Below are 18,444 nucleotides of genomic sequence, written 5' to 3'. Positions count from 1 at the left end.
AGTACCCCAGGAAACATGTTGAGAAATCAAAGATCTAAATTAACTGCTAAATACATGAAAATAATCAATCAGGAAGATAACAGGAACCCATAATTCTCCAGTGCAGTTGAATTTTAAATTTTTAGCAAGTACTTGGTGCTTTATCTGTGTCAAAACAATACCCCCTATTGACCTGGGCAGGTTTTGATAAATCTCCCCCATAGTATTTAGACTGAGACAATTAGCAACCTGGCTCTTCAAGCCCAATAGGTCCTTTACAATTTTTTCAGCTTTGGACTTTTATGGATAGTTTCTAGAACAGAAATTTTCATTAGCTGCCTTTTAAATGGATCTCGCTTCTTTGTGGGCCACACCTATAGCGGTATTAAAATCTCCACCTAAGAGAAGTAGCCTCAGCAAAGGCTTGTAGCTGATCTAGAACGTCACATAGTCAGGGAACAGGGAAATTATTGGGTGCATATACATTTGTGAAGGTGAAAACAATTATGTCGATGTGTACTAATAAAAAAGGAATCTACCTTCTGGGTCCATTTGTTGGGAGATCACAGAGAAAGACAGCGATTTAGAAACGCTGATACTAACACCTCTAACAGCTTTATAGTCATATAGATGCATTGAGAATACTGAGCTGTAAACATTTTAGGAATATTTCTGGACCTAAAATGTGTTTCTTAATGAAAAGAATAAAAACGTTATTCTGGTTCAGTAGTTTCGATACATGGGAGCTTATTTGGTACACATTTCAACATTTTAAAATAAAGAATGCAAACTTTGCAGATACCATCTTATAGTAAAAGGGGGTCAATTGACATCTGTAGTAGGAATGAGGCCAAGAACACAAATACCATCAATAGCAGATATGCTGAAGGCTAGAGTTCCAGGGAAAGGATGGGGGGCAGGGACTCAACAAGAACAAGCTATGTTGAAGACAGAAACAAGCATTTGGTTTACTCAGACATGGTGCTAGTTGGGCGCTAGAGGAAGACCCAAGTCTGAGATGGGGAGATCCAAGGAGCCAGAATTCAAACATGTACAATATCATAGGATACCCTTTGACAGATAAAGTATGAGTCAGTAGAAAAGAGAGGGAGGAACATAAGAAAGGACAAAAGAGAGATTAAGTGAGCCCATAAATGAACACAGACCACCTCCATAGGAAAATTATAGTAAACAAATTAAATCACTAAACTTCATCTTGTTGTCTGCTGGGTCTGCATTGCTTTAGCAACTTGTGCTTCAGCTGGACAGCCCAAGTATCTACCGTATATCTGGAAGTTGCAGGAGGTCAATTGAAGCATGCAGTTAGTCATTCCAGAACCTGCACAGGAGCAATTCCATAGACCATGCAGCCTTCAGATCTTCGGTCCTGTGCGTTAAAATTAGATACCTACTCTTGGTGAATCTAAGACCAAAGAGGTACAGGCATCTGAAAGGATTATGATTACCTAAGTCTAAGTCTCTAGGGGAGGCATTATAAGACGTTGCTTGGCAAGAGTTGTAGGTGAGAAAGAGTTGGTAAGCATATCCTCCTATACTAAGTGTATATTTCTCCTTTGCCGTCTTGAAGATTGCAGTGGTATCTTAAAAGCATACTGTAGTAATCCACAAATCGCATAACTTGGGGGGTCAATTGCAGCAGGTTTTGGCAAAATGGCTCAAGGAATTCTTTCAATATGGATTGTAGAAGCTCACCCTTCACCTAGTTAGGATGAGAATATTTATTGCGCTAGATTCAGTAGGGCCATGTGCGAATAGCTTTTAGGTAACCCTCTCAGATTCATTTTTCTTTTCCTGCTACTATTCCCTTGATACAGTAAAATCTCGCTTATTGGACACCTCCCAATAGGGGACACCTCCCAAAAGTGGACAGTTTATAATTCCCCGAGAGAGTCCCATAAGACTTAATGTATTTGCACCCTACAAATAGGGGACACAGACTCACCCAAAAGAGGAAAATAGGGGACATAACACTCCCATTAAGGGACAAAACACTCTCAATAGGGGACAACCAAGCTCATGTGCCAGCCCTACCTTGTACACAGGGCCGCCATCAGGGGGTACAGTTAGTAAGGGGCCCAGGCTACTGCTGCACCCCCCAGAAGAATCCCCAGCCCTGAAGCAGAAGGCTGCTTTTTAAACAGTGGTCTCCTGCTTCTGTATGTCCACTGCCAACATCATTCACCCCCGGCTTTCCTGATTCCCCCATGACACATTATTTCCCCTGTGCCAAATCATCCCCCTCCTTTATTACCCCCTGTGCCATATAATTTCCTCTTGTTTGCCCATGTGCTATTTCATTTCCCCTTTATTACCCTCTGTGCAAATTCATCACCCCCTCTTTACCACCCCCTGTGCCATTTCATTCCCCCTTTCTTCCCCTGTGCCACATTATAAAGAGGGAGGTGATGAATTTACACAGAGGGTAATAAAGGGAATGAAATGTCACAGGGGAATCAAAATTATGTGGCACAGGGGTAAGGGGGGATAATTTGGCACAAGGCACTGGGGAATAAGGTGATGCAGGGTATAAAGGGGGGGGATGAAATGATACAGGGGAGGGATAAGGGGTGATTAAACAGCACTGGGAGATTCTACTGTAATATTCCTTTTTATCATTTTATAGGTAATTATTCTCTGGAGTGAGTACAGGACAGCATTCGGTTATTCAGAAATATTTTCTATAGCGGACACTTTTTTATTCCCCGTGAGTGTCCGCTATTGGGAGATTCTACTGTGTTTGTTTGCCAGTAGTGCTTCATTAATGTGTTCTGTAGGTGCCAACCTGCTTGGCCAGAGCCATGTTGAACTGGATAACATTGGAATCGGTCATTTTCTGATGGCACATTTTCTTTAATTAACTTTGTTATTAACTTTGCTATGAATTAACTTTGCTATGAGTAAATATCCAAGTCTATCTGCCTAAGCAGAAAGCTTGTTGGAGGTTCTGTAAATAAATAGATAGATATATAGAAGTAGAAAAAGAGCAGCACAACCACTGAGAGGAAAAATATCGTAGGGAGGTGCACGCAGCTCCTGGATCCTTGGTTAGGGGATCATCTTTGAAACAGTAAAAAAAAATCTTGTCCACAGCACCAAAATTCATGAAAAAAAATAGGTGTTTATTCCATATAAGGTGTCAATACAGCAGTGACGTTTCAGTCAGCTCAACCTGACCTGAGAAAGGTCAGGTAGATAGATATATAGATAGAAAGATAAGGTATGACTGTTACATACTGTAGATAGATTAGCGATAAATAGATACAGTGGGTAAAAAAATTTACTGTATTTATCGGGGTATACCACGCACCGGCCTATAACACGCACCCTCATTTTACCAAGGATATTTGGGTAAAAAAAGTTTTTTACCCAAATATCCATGGTAAAATGAGGGTGCGTGTGTGCGCGTGTATACCCCGATACACTCCCAGGAAAGGCAGGAGGAGAGAGGCCGTCGCTGCCCACTTCTCTCCCCCTGCCTTTCCTGGAGTCTAGAGCCCTGCTGCCGGCCCTTCTCTCCCCCTAGCTATCGGCGCTGCTGCCCGTTCTGTCCCCCTGACTATCGGTGCCTGCGCCCCATTGCCGGCGCGATAGCCAGGGGGAGAGAAGCTGCGCCGACAGCCAGGGGGGAGAGAAGGGGCAGCGGCACCCATTGCCGGCGCCGCTGCCCCGTTGCCTCCCCCCATCCCCAGTGGCATAACTACCTGTTGACGGGGTCGCGCTGCTGCAGGCCTCCGGCGTGCGTCCCCTGCGTCGTTGCTATGCGCTGCACGACGCGGCGCATGACGTCAGCCTTTTTTAAAGCAAATTTTGCTCTGGGGGCATGCCGCATTTAGGAAGCCCCTAGGGTGCCAGGACAGCAAAAAAAAAACCACATGGCATACCATTTTGGAAACTAGACCCCTCGGGGAACGTAACAAGGAGTTAAGTGAACCTTTACACCCCACTGGTGTTTCACGACTTTAGCATATGTAAAAAAAAGAATTTTTTTTTTAACCTAAAATGCTTGTTTTCCCAAAAATTTTACATTTTTAAAAAGGGTAAAAGCAAAAAATACCTCCCAAAATTTGTAACACAATTTCTCCCGAGTACGGCGATATCCCATATGTGACCCTTAACTGTTGCCTTGAAATACGACAGGGCTCCAAAATGAGAGCGCCATGCGCATTTGAGGCCTAAATTAGGGACTTGCATAGGGGTGGACATAAGGGAATTCTACGCCAGTGATTCCTAAACTGGGTGCCTCCAGCTGTTACAAAACTCCCAGCATGCCTGGACAGTCAACGGCTGTCCGACAATTCTGGGAGTTGTTTTATTACAACAGCTGGAGGCTCCGTTTTGGAAACAGTGGCGTACCAGACGTTTGTCATTTTTATTGGGGAGGGGAGGGGGGCTGTGTAGGGGTATGTGTATATGTAGTGTTTTTTACTTTTAATTTTATCTTTTGTTAGTGTAGTGTAGTGTTTTTAGGGTACAGTCGCACGGGCAGGGGTTCACAGTAGTTTCTCGCTGGCAGTTTGCGCTGCGGCAGAAAATTAGCCGCAGCTCAAACTTGCAGCCAGATACTTGCTGTAAACCTCCGCCCATGTGAGTGTACCCTGTACATTCACATATGGGGGGGGGGGGGGACGGACATCCAGCTGTCGCAAAACTACAACTCTCAGCATGTGCTGACAGACTGTACATGCTGAGAGTTTTAGTTTTGCAACAGCTGTAGGCACACTGGTTATGTATCACTGAGTTTGTGACCTAACTCGGTGTTTCACAGCCAGTGTGCCTCCAGCTGTTGCAAAACTACAACTCCCAGCATGTACGGTGCACATTGACTGCTGAGAGTTGGAGTTTGCAACAGCTGGAGGCACACCGGTCGTGAAACACTGAGTTAGGTAAAAAAAAAACTCTAAGTTTCACAACCAGTGTGCCTTCAGCTGTTGCAAAACTACAACTCTCAGCAGTCACCGACAGCCAATGGGCATGCTGGGAGTTGTAGTTATGCAACCAGCAGATGCACCACTACGGGCTAGCAAAAAATAAATAAAAAATAGGATACACATATTACAGGTTGGGATTTGAAGACGGGATGAGAGGTCAGGATAGGAGGTCGGGATAGGAGGTCGAGCTAGGAGGTCGAGATAGGAGGTCGAGATAGGAGGTCAAGAAAGGAGGTCGAGATACGAGGACGGGATATGAGGTCGGGATAGGAGGCCAGGATATGAGGACAGGATAGGAGGTCGGGATAGGAGGTTGGGATAGGAGGTCGAGATAGGAGGTCGGGGTAGATGGAAGGGATAGGAGGACGGGATAGGAGGTCGGGATAGGAGGACGGGATAGGAGGACGGGATAGGAGGACGGGATAGGAGGTCGAGATAGGAGGACGGTATAAGAGGACGGGATATGAGGATGGCATAGGAGGACGGGATAGGAGGACGGGATAGGAGGACAGGATAGGAGGTCGGGATAGGAGGTCGGGATAGGAGGTCGGGATAGGAGGACGGGATAGGAGGTCGGGATAGGAGGTCGGGATAGGAGGTCGGGATAGGAGGTCGGGATAGGAGGTCGGGATAGGAGGTCGAGATAGGAGGTCGAGATAGGAGGACGGGATAGGAGGCCAGGATAGGAGGACAGGATAGGAGGATGGGATAGGACGGGATAGGAGGACGGGAAAGGAGGTCGGGATAGGAGGTCGGGATAGGAGGTCGGGATTGGAGGTCATGATATGGGGTCGGGATATGACAACAATATATGAGGACAGGATTTGAAGTCAAAAGCTTCCACCTTTGTTTATGTTCCTCCCCAAAAAGGATTAGGAAGGAAAAACCGGGCAACGCCGTGCATTCAGCTAGTAATAATAATAAAACCAGAAATAACAGAGGAATGAAGCCATGCATCAGCAAATGGTGAGTACCATTGTCATCAGAATCACCTGCACTACAAGCCTATACTAATAGGTTAGTGCGGGTAATGCTGATGACAGATTCCCTTGAAAAAGTTCCATTCAAAAGTGTTGATCGGCCAAATAATCATAAGAGTCTGGAAAAATCTTGACTATAAATATTCTACCATTCTATCTACAGCCCTTGTACAAATCTATGTTTCTCTATGGTTACAAATACAAACAAGCTCCATCTGTAGACACGCAACGTTGCGCAGTCTTATATCTGACTCTTTTTATCTGACCCGTGCTTTTTGCTAGGGTACAGACAGTAGAGCAGATGGAAGAAAGTAACACATGACTGCACTGTTTACTGTTTATATCTTTTAGCAATAAAATTCCTAAATTCTGTTCATAGGCATTGCAGCTATTCTCTGGCTGTGTTTGAGAAGCACAAAATAATTTTACTTAAACTATTTTATGAGATGAGATGTAGCTTTCAATATATGTAACTGCGCACTTCTATGGTGTCAACCTTATGTTATAAAATGTTATAAAGACACCGCTGTTATGTTTCCATGGAGGATAGAATGGAGAATGGACTAGATAAAAATGCACAGTATACCAGGAAGCATGATGACAATAAGTAGTGCTCACTGTGAAAGGGCTTCACCACAGAGTTTCTCTGTATGTAATGTTAAAAATAAAACTCAGCGTTTTGCTTTGTTCAGGTGGGAATTAAGTGGCCACCTTCCAGATAAAGGTCAAGTGTGAAAGGCTTTTCAATGGGTGATAAAAAGGATTGCTCAGATGGATATTGTGCCATGGCTTAGTGTTTGATGAGTAAAATTTCCCTGTTACAATTCATTGTGGGAACCTAAGTTGAGGCCTAGTGGAATTCTGTTATCAAATGTGAATTCTTATTAAACTGTGACTAGACTGAAGAGACCATTGGCCATTTCAAAGACACAGTTTGCACCCTTAAGAGATACTATTATTACAGTGTTTTAACCTAGGTATCATGTGAAGTATTTCCTACATGGCAAATAAGATAAGGAAAACAAAAACTTGTTAAAAGTTTACAATATTACTTTGTCAATCCTAAGAATTCATTTTAAAGCAGGACTACAGTAATCCAAAGGATGTTTTTTATAGATTAATATTATTACTTGTGGGTGTTATTGTTCTGCTTATTTGCCAGGATCTGTTATGGAGTATCCGAAACAAATCTTGTGTGCAAAAGAAAATGTTTGCTATTATTGACGATATTTCTCTGCCACTCATTTTTCTTAAAGGGAAAATGACAGCAGGGTCATCCACACTAACCTGAACATAGAGATAGATAGTGCCAGTGACCCTGTTTCTAGCAATTCTTACTGGGTGAAAATCAGTTCAGCCATTTTGAAGATATTCATTTTGTTGCTAATATGGTTTTTACTTCTTAAAGGGGTACTCCACCTCTAGACATCTTATCTATCTATCTATCTATCTATCTATAAAATGTCTGATCACAGAGGAAATACAAAATTTCACCATGAAGGAGAGGAGTCAGGGAATGCATGAATGATCCGCAAGTGCAGCGGTTCCAGGAATGCTGGATCTCTTTTTCTTCAAAGATACTAAAAGCATCAAATAATACCTAAACAATAAAATTTTCACATTCTGTGGGTCTGATCCAACCCCAGGGTGTGTAATCCTTCTTCTTTTCTATCCTTAGCCCCTTTAGGACTTTGGGCGTACCTGTACGCACTAATCCTGCTGTCATTATTTGAAGTGCACTCAGGAGCCGAGCATGTTTCATACCTGGTGGGTCCCAGTTTCTATCAGCTACCGGGACCCACTAATGCCAGACAATGCCAATCAGGTCAATGTCCGGCATTAATCTTTTAAAGCTACGAGCAAAGTTGATTGCAGTGTCTAAAATGAGAAAACCTCATTCTGGCTAGCTCAGCGGGCTGATGAAGATCACCATAATGAAATTTCGGAGTCCTGATGATCTGAGAGGACGACGGGAGGACCCTTACCTGCCTTTTTGCCATCCGATTGGCACTCCTGTGCCACAGGAAGCAATGGCAGGCTGAAGCAATGGAGTATCGATAACACTGATCAATGCTGTGCCATAGCCTATGGCGACTAAAATAAAGTGTTAAAAAAAAGCTAATAAATGTGAATGGACGCCTTCCCTAATAGAAGTTTGAATCATCCTCCTTTTTTCCTTTTTTGTAAATAAAATGATGTTAAAAATAAAATAAACATGTAGTAATCCAGTAATGTTTATTAAAGCGATCAAAAAGTTCCTTCAAAACAAAAATGATATAGATAAAAACTACAGATCACGGCATACAAAATTGCTCTCATACATCCCTTTATATGATAAAATTAAAGTTATAGGGGTCAGAAGAGAACAATTTTAAGCAAAAACTTATTTTCGTACAAAAATGTATACTTTTTAAAAGTAGTAAAATAAAGTAAAACTTATACAAATTGGATATCATTTATTCATATTGACCTACAGAATTTAGAAAAGTGCACTGTGTAGAAATCAAAGCCCCCAAAAGTTGCTAAATTTCAAGGATTGTTCATTATAGATTTTGTGGTAAAATGAGTGATGTCATTACAAAGGCCAATTTGTGGTGGAAAAAAACAAGCCCTCATTTGGATCTGTACATCTGTAAGCGATAAATCTTATAGAAGGTAAGGGGAAAAAAATAAAGTGCAAAAAAAACAATGTTTTAAAGAAGTTAAAAAACCATAAAAAATAATATTGAAGTGCTTTTCCCTACCTTTTCTTTTTGAATGTAATTGTTTGGATTAAAGGGGTACTCCGGGGATTTAAACCCATAGCACATCCTTTCCCTTTCACCAACCTATGTATTTGTCTAAATATCATTTATTAGCTATATAGAGCAGTTTCCCTCTTTAAGCTGTCACTTACATGCAGGGAGTGAGAGAAAGACGACATAGTCAGATCCTCCTTGTCTTTGTGCAAACCCCTCAATGAGACTAGCCCCCACCATCCTGGAAGACACACACCACCTGATTTCTGGCTTCATAGCCACACCTCCCCTCCCTTTGTGAGGCTCTTGCCAGCAGCCCAGTCTCCTCAGCACATAACACTGCTCTTTTCCTGCTGTAGATCTAATCAATGACTGCTGCCATTCAGAGAATATCATGATTTATTGCTGGGGGGGAGAATAGTTTGAAAGAAAATACATGTACGGTGTGTTTACAACAACACAGCATGCACACAGATTGCAAAAGCAATTGGCTGGCAACCATTACACAGAGCTGCATTGACTGCTGGGAGTTTTAGTCTGGGCTGCAAGCAAAGAAAAAGAAAATTCAGGAGACATCAGGGGCCACAGGAGCTAGCAAAAGCACATGGATAACTACAAGGGACACAAAACAGGTATTGTGGTTGCTTTGGGGCATTTTTATTTTTCTTAACTGAGCACCTCCTTAATTATATCATTTTATATATATGTGTTGTTTTGGACATTTTTTTTAACGCTTAAATCTTTATTTGGTTTTGTGCATGTATCCTCCAAATGAGCCATTATTTTATAGTGTTGGGTGCCTTGGTTGAGAAGTGACATATGTTTAATTTGCAACCTCCAAGGAAGATGAGTACAAATTTAAGTGAGTGAAAATAGATTAAACTTTAACGCTCACACCAATGAAAAATAAATAAATTAATAACAATTTCTATGCATTTCTGTTGTATACTGGTTAACTTATTTAGACAAGGTTCCCAATGCTCACTAATGCTTTCTATAAATGGTCTGAGAACATATACTGAATAGTTTTAACAAGAAATATAACAGAAAAAAACATGCTAGCTTCAAACAAGGCAATGTAAACAGCCAAGCAAGCACACTGACTAGACTTTGGTGTGTTATGTAAAGCTGGTGCAGCTGTACATAACACATAGAGACTTCTAGTGATGGTACAATAGAGCTTTGACTGAACTATAAATATTTAAGTGAGAAGAATACTTAATCACCCAAAAATAAATGTGCAATGCGATTCTTTATTGTTTTGTCTTCCACCATTTTAAGGCTACTTTCCCACCTCCGCTGCACCCCGAACCTTTTTCTTTTTAGCCTTTAACGGCTTTTATCAGGATGGGGCACAATGTGCAATAACGGGTCCCAATGGATCCCATTTACTATAATGGGATGCTTCAGGCGCCATTATTTTGTAGCACAACTAGCGGGGGATATTTTTCTACCAATATTTCCCTGGGCCCCCCTGAAAGCCGTCACACTACCGTGTGCAAAACCCCATAAATGACCCCATTATAAAAAATGCACCCCTCAAAGTATTCAAAATGACATTCAGTAAGTGTGTTAACCCTTTAGGTGTTTCACAGGAATAGCAGCAAAGTGAAGGAGAAAAATCTAAATCTTCATTTTTTACCCTTGCATGTTTTTGTAGACTCAGTTTTTGGATGTTTGCAAGTGGTAAAAGGAAAGAAATGACCCTAAAATTTGTAACCCAATTTCTCTCGAGTAAGGAAATATCTCATATGTGTATATCAAGTGTTCTCTGGATGCACTAGAGGGCTAGAAGGGAAGGAGCGATAATGGGATTTTGGAGAGGGAGTTTTTCTGAAATGGTTTTTGTGGGTATCTCACATTTAGGAAGCCCCTATGGTGCCAAAACAGCAAAAAAAAAAAAAAAATGACATACTGTTTTGGAAATTACACCCCTCAAGGAATGTAACGAGGGGTACAGTGAGCTTTAACAACCCACAGTTGTTTGACAACTTTTCGTTGAAGGTCAAATGTGTAAATGATAATTTTTTCACTAAAATGCAGTTTTTTCCCCAAATTTTACATTTTTACAAGGGGTAATAGGGGAAAATGCCCCCCAAAATTTGTAACCCCATTTCTTCTGAGTATGGAAATACCCCATGTGTGGATGTCAAGTGCTCTGCTGGCGCACTACAATGCTCAAGAGAGAAGGAGCGCCATTGAGCTTTTGGAGAGAGAATTTGGTTGGAATAGAAGTCGGTGACCTTGTGCGTTTACCAAGCCCCCGAGGTGCCGGAACAGTGGAAACCCCCCCCCATAAATAACACCATTTTGGAAACTACACCCCTTACAGAATTTAATAAGGGGTGTAGTGAGCATTTTTACCCCATTGGCGTTTGACAGATCTTTGGAACAGTGGGCTGTGCAAATGAAAAATTACTTTATTTTTCATTTTCATGGACCACTGATCCAAAGATCTGTCAGACATCTGTGGGGCGTAAATGCTCACTGTACCCCTTATTACATTACGTAAGGTGTGCAGTTTCCAAAATGGGGTCACATGTGGGGTGGGGTCCATTGTTCTGGCACTCTGGGGGCTTTGTAAAAACACGCGGCCTTCAATAAAGCCCAATATCGAGAAAGAAAAAAAGAAAGCCCAATATCGCTCCTTCTGTTCTGAGCATTGTAGTTAACCCGCAGAGCATTTTACATTCAATTATGGGGTATTTTCTTACTCAGAAGAAATGGTGTTACAAATTTTAAGGGGATTTTTTTCCTATTTTCTCTTGTGAAAATGAAAAATTTAGGGTAACACATTTTAGTAAAAAAATTATTTTTCATTTTCCCATCCAACTTTAACGAACATTCGTCAAACACCTGTGGGGTGTTAAGGCTCACTATACCCCTTGTTACGTTCCGCGAGGGGTGTAGTTACCAAAATAGGGTCACACATGGGTATTTTTTCTTTGCCTTTATGTCAAAAACCACTGTAAAATCAGCCACCCCCGTGCAAATGATCAATTTAGGCCTCAAATGTACACAGTGTGCTCTCACTCCTGAGCCTTGTTCTGCGTCCACAGAGAATTTTACGTCCAGATACGGGGTAGTTCCGTACTCAGGAGAAATTGCATTACAAATTTTGGGGGTCTTTTTTTCCTTTTACTTCTTGTGATAATAAAAAGTATGGGGGCACACCAGTGTAAATATTACATTTTTTTACACTAACAGGCTAGTGTAGACCCCAACTTTTCCTTTTCATAAGGGGTAAAAGGAGAAAAAGCCCCCCAAAATTTGTAACGCAATTGCTCCCGAGTACGGTAATACCCCATATGTGGCCCTTAACTGTTTCCTTGAAATACGACAGGGCTCCGAAGTGAGAGAGCGCCATGCGCATTTGAGGACTAAATGAGGGATTGCATAGGGGTGGACATAGGGGAATTCTACGCCAGTGATTCCCAAACAGGGGGCCTCCAGCTGTTGCTAAACTCCCAGCATGCTTGGACAGTCAGTGGCTGTCCGTAAATGCTGGGAGTTGTTGTTTTGCAACAGCTAGAGACTCCATTTTGGAAACACTGCCGTACAATACGTTTTTCATTTTTATTGTGGGGGGGACAGTGTAAGGGGGTGTATATGTAGAGTTTTACACTTTATTTTGTGTTAGTGAAGTGTAGCATAGTGGTTTTAGGAATACATTCACACGGGCAGGTTTACGGTGAGTTTCCCGATAGGAGTTTGCGCTGTGGCGGAAAATTTGCCGCAGCTCAAACTTGAAGCAGGAAACTCACTGTAAACCCGCCCATGTGAATGTACCCTGTACATTCACATGGGGGCGGGGGGGGGGGCAAACCTTCAGCTGTTGCAAAACCATAACTCACAGCATGCACTGACAGACCGTGCATGCTGGGAGTTGTACTTTTGCAACAGCTGGAGGCACACTGGTTGGAAATCCTTCAGTTAGGTTCTATTACCTGACTCAGTATTTTCCAATCAGTGTGCCTCCAGCTGTTGCAAAACTACAACTCCCAGCATGTACTGATTGCCAAAGGGCCTGCTGGGAGATGTAGTTATACAACAGCTGGATGCATGCAACTACAACTCTCAGCATGGCGAGACAGCCGTTTGCTGTTCATGCATGCTGGGAGTTGTAGTTTTGCAAGATTTAGAGGGCCACGGTTTAGAAACCACCGCACAGTGATCTCCAAACGGAGTCCCTCCAGATGTTGCAAAACTACAAATCCCAGCATGCCCAAACAGCTGTCTGAGCATGCTGGGAGTTATAGTTTTGCAACATACATCTGGAGGGCTACAGTTTAGAGGCCACTGTACAGCCCTCCAGATGTTGCTAGGCAACTCACCGGCTTTCGTAGTCAGCAGCATTGCCACACGCCGCACCAGAAGGAGGATCGCCACACGCCGCTGCCGATCTCAGCAATTAAGGGACCTCCACCGCCGCTGCCAGTCACACTACAGTTCCCATGTTCTGCCCTTACTACCATGGGTGGGCAGAATGGGGGAACCAAACTTTAACCTCCCCCCCCCCCCCCGATCTGCTTCTGAGCGACCAATAGCAGGGATAGAAGGGGTGGCACCCCTGCCACCTCACCACTATCCCTTCAGGGGGATTGGGGGTGTCTTGGACATCCCCGATCCTCCTTATTTTCTGGGTCACCCGGAATAGCCTCAGATCGCCGGTCTGAATACATGGGGCTGTCTCAAGACCCCCTCGGTGATGTGTTGGGATGCCTGCTGAATGATTTCAGCAGGCATCCCGGTCCGGTCCCCCACCAGCTAGCAGCGGGGACCAGAAATTCCCATGGGCATACTTGTATGCCCTATGTCCTTAACCCCTTAAGGACTGAGCGTTTTTTTCCGTTTTTGCACTTTAGTTTTTTCCTCCAAATCTTAACACTTTAAATTTTGCACCTAAAAATCCATACGATGGCTTATTTTTTGTTCCACCAATTCTAATTTGTAATGACATCAGTCATTTTACCGAAATATCTAAGACGAAACAGAAAAAAATAATTGTGCGACAAAATTGAAGAAAAACTACATTTTCTAATTTTGGGGGCTTTCATTTCTACGCAGTAAATTTTTAGGTAAAAATGACACCTTATCTTTATTCTGTAGGTCCATATGATTAAAATTATACCCTACTTATATCGGTTTGATTTTGTCGTACTTCTGGAAAAAATCATAACTACATGCAGGAAAATGTATGCGTTTAAAATTGTCATCTTCTGACCCCTATAACTTTTTTATTTTTCCGCATACAGGGCAGTATGAGGGCTCATTTTTTGCGCTGTGATCTGAAGTTTTTAGCGTTACTATTTTTGTATTGATTGGACTTTTAATAGCTTTTTATTCTTTTTTTCATTATATAAAAAGTGACCGAAGATACGCTATTTTGGACTTTGGAATTTTTTTGTGCGTACGACATTGACTGTGCGGTTTAATTAATGATATATTTTTATAATTCAGACATTTCTGCACACAGCAATACCACATATGTTTATTTTTATTTTTATTTACACAATTTTTTTTTTTTTTATTGGAAAAGGGGGGTGATTCAAACTTTTTTAGGGAAGGTGTTAAATGATTTTTATTAACTTTGTTTTTTATTAGTTTTTTTTTTTTGCAATGTTATAGCCCCCATAGGGGGCTATAACACTGCCCACACTGATCTTTTACATTGATCAATGGTTTCTTATAGGAAACCATTAAATAATGATTCTGCCGCTTGACTGCTCATGCCTGGATCTCAGGCACTGAGCAGTCATTCGGCGATCGGACATCGAGGAGGAAAGTAGGTGACCCTCCTGCTGTCCTACAGCTGTTCAGGATGCCGCGATTTCGCCATGGCGATCCCGAATAGCCCCCTGAGCTAACCAGCAGTGTTTTACTTTCACTTTAGATGCGGCAATCAACTTTGAACGTCGTGTCTAAAGGGTTAATAGCACACGGCACTGCCATCAGTGCCTCGCGCTATTTGCCACAGGTCTGGCCGTTGCCACGCTGTGAACCCGCGTTATAGAACGGGAGTGGACTCAGGGAGTACATGTACGCCCTAAGTCCTTAAGGAGTTAAGGACTCAGGATGTAGGGCGTATGCATATGCCCTGGGTCCTGAAGAGGTTAAAGCGTACCTGTCAGATTTGACAAAACAAATTATAATAATATGTTACTCAGCACCTAATCCTGACCATGTACATCTAATTGTCATGCCACTTTCACCTATATTTATTAGAAAAATACCTATTTTCATTAGCTTACAGTGTTAGAAATCCTCTCAGGGGACGGGGCCGTTGCCTCCCTTGTGGTGGTGAGAGGTAATTGGTGAGTCTGCTCATGTAGCCTTGCTTATGAGTCATCTCTTGTCTATGACTTATGGACAAGCTGATGCTGCTGAAGGACTGGTTAGTGTCCTAGTAGGCATGGGGACCCCTAGTGGTGGGATTTTCAGGAGCTGTTTTCTTTATTGAATATTCAAAACATTTTAGTCAACCATATTACAAAAGGTCTTTAATTTTCATCAGTAACAACATATACAAAGTTAATGGATCTGATAGTGCCCATTTAAAAAAGAAAACATTTGCTTATTCTTTTTAATCACTATAATCCGTGTAATTCTCACAACATCCAGGAGAGATCTTTCACTAGTATCATAGGCACCGATCTCTTGGATTATGGTGCATAATACTTATTGTAATGTAGTAGTAGGAACTCATTATAGGAAATAGTGTTGAGCGGCATAGGCCATATTCGAATTCGCGAATATTCGCGAATATATGGACGAATATTCGTCATATATTCGCGAATATTCGCATATTCGTTATATTCCCGTTTTATTTTCGCATATGCGAACATTCGCGTATGCGAAAACTATCATATGTACATGTTGGCATACACAAAATTAGCATTCGCGAAAAATTCGCATATACGAAAATTAGCATATGCTAATTTTCGCATATGCGAATTTTCGTACGCCAGTCTCACACAGTAGTATTACAGCCTTCTTTACACCACACAAGCTGGAAGCAGAGAGGGGTGATCACTGTGATGTGTACTGTGAAAAAAAACAAAAAAAAAAAACGAATATTCGTAATTACGAATATATAGCGCTATATTCGCGAAATTCGCGAATTCGCGAATATGCGATATTCGCGAATAATATTCGAATTGCGAATATTCGTGAGCAACACTAATAGGAAACTGGATGGCATGGTCAGAGAGCACTTTATTCCATAGCTCCATATGCAACCTTTGCCTAAACATGATCTGTGCCTTGGCAATGTAACAGATATAGCTAGACCTATAGCACAGCACACCGCCACTCTGTTTAGCGGCCATTAAATTTGTAGCCAGAATATGCAAATGAACCATTATGAAAACATCCTATTCCTCAGCTCCTTATGCAAATAGTGCAAATTTAGCAAATAGCCTTACTTCATAGTGAAGCAAGGCTCTTTTTCATATTTGCCCTGTCTGCAAAATTGTCCATAATGTGTCCAGAGCTGAACCATAAGAAAAGCCAGGGGTAAATACACAGTTAAATCTGTAACACTTAGGCAAGACTTTATTACTATTAACAATAGATGCAGACTATGAAAAAATACAACATTTTTTGTGCAAACCTCTGGCTTGCACAAAAATGTGTGACTTTCTCAACTTTACGTCTTGCTCGACAAGTGGGCAGAGCTGGGTGTAAAGTGGGTGTAAAAGGGGGTGTCACCTCCCACAACCCTGAATGCCTTACAATTTATGCTACAGAGCATACATTTTAGCTTAAATCGACACTAGCTGGGAGCTATCCTAGGTTTCAGAAACACGGCGCATGGGCATCTGCTTTATTGTCTGATATATTAAGAGGCTTGCTCCTTTTAATAAATTAGGCTAATCGGGAGCCAGCAGAATTTCACAATAAAACCAGCATGTGAAATGCCAGTCTTGATAAATTGTCCCCTTTATGTCGAAATAAAACGTGGCGTGAATAGAGCCTTAACCGTACATGATATTTATCAGTGCTCTCTGTTGGTGACGGTTTTGACTAAACTTAAAAACTTCAGTAAAAGTAGAAGTTCTAACTTAACTCTTTAACCTGTTGGGGACCAAGGGCATACAGGTACACCCTTGGCGTTTTAGTTCACTGCCATGCACACAGCGGTGACCGGAACAGGATGACTGCTGATATCTATCAGCAGCCATCCCAGGACATCGCCGCCCCACCTTGTTGGCGATCGTCGGTCAGAATCACAGCTTTTCCAGGCTAATCGGGTTTCTGGTGACCCGATCACCTGGAAAATAGAGGTGATCAGTGCTGTCAGAGACAGCACTGACCACCATGAAGGATAGTAGTGAGCTGGCAGGGGTGCCACCTCCTCCTATCCCCTGCAATTTGCCGAGCAAGACTAACCAGCCAATCGCAAGGCAGGGGCGGGGGCTTAAAGTTGAGATCACCCGCTCTGCCTGGCCCTGGAAGTTGGGGCAGAGCGGGGGAAAGATGGCGACGATAGCTGTGTGGACCGTTGTGGCGGAGGGACTGGCGGCAGGCAGCGGGAGGACCGGCTGCAGGCTGCAGATGGCAGGAGATCGGCGGCAGCGGAGTCATCGGCAGCAGTGAAGATTGCTGGTAAGTGATCTTCACTGCTGCCTTCTAGTTGTTTCACAACTACAACTCCCAGCATGCCCAGAAATTGGCTGTCTGGGCATGCTGGGAGTTGTAATTTTGCAACATCTGGAGGGCCACAGTTAGTGGTCTCTAAACTGTTACCTTCCAGATGTTTCAAAAACTACAACTCTCAGCATGCCCATACAGTCCAGGCATGCTGAGAGTTGTAGTTCTGTAATATCTGTCCCTTCAGATGTTGCAGAACTACAACTACCAGCATGCCTGGACAGTCTTGGCATGCTGGGAGTTGTAGTTTTTTCAACATTAGGAAGGGCACAGTTTGGAGACCACTATACAGTGGTGTCAAAACTGTAGCCCTCCAGATGTTGCAAAACTAAAATTCAAAGCATGCCCAGACAGCCAAAGGAACACTGATTGTTGTAGTTATGCAACATGTGGCCCTTCAGATGTTGCCGAACTACAACTCTCAGCATGCCTGGGAAGTCTGGGCATGCTTGGAGTTGAAGTTTTGCAACATCTGGAGGGCCACAGTTTGGAGACCACTACACAGTGGTCTCCAAATTGTTCTCCTCCAGTTGTTGAATAACTACTACTCCCAGCATGCCCTTTGGCTGTCCGGGCATGCTGAGAGTTGTAGCTTTGCAACAACTGGAGGGACACTGGTTGGGAAACACTGTCTGTTTGCTCCTATTCCTGTGAAACACCTAAAGGGTTAACAAACTTTCTGAATGTCATTTTGAATACGTTGAGGTGTGCAGTTTTCATAATGGGGTCATTTATGGGGTATTTCTAACATAAAAACTGAACTGGTCCCTGAAAAATTCAGATTTTGAAATTTTCGTGAAAAATTTGAAAATTGCTGCTAAATTTTGAAGCCCTCTAATGTCTTCAAAAGTAGAAACATTTAAACTTTATGATGCAAACATAAATTATATATATATTGTATAAGTGAATCAATATATCATTTATTTGGGATGTCTATTTTCCTTACAAGCAGAGAGCTTCAAAGTTAGAAAAATGAAAAATTTTCAAATTTTTCATGAAATTTTAAAATTTTTCACCAAAAAGCTATGCAAGTATCGACGAACATTTACAGAATATCATAAAGTAGAATATGTCATGAAAAACAAACTCGGAATCAAATTCATCAGTAAAAGCATCCCAGAGTTGTTAACCCCTTAACGACCACGA

Source organism: Hyla sarda, chromosome 1 (genome assembly GCF_029499605.1).
Source record: "Hyla sarda isolate aHylSar1 chromosome 1, aHylSar1.hap1, whole genome shotgun sequence".
Taxonomy (NCBI): Eukaryota; Metazoa; Chordata; class Amphibia; order Anura; family Hylidae; genus Hyla; species Hyla sarda.
The sequence above is the reverse complement of the archived record's forward strand: the minus strand, read 5'-3'. Positions refer to the sequence as shown.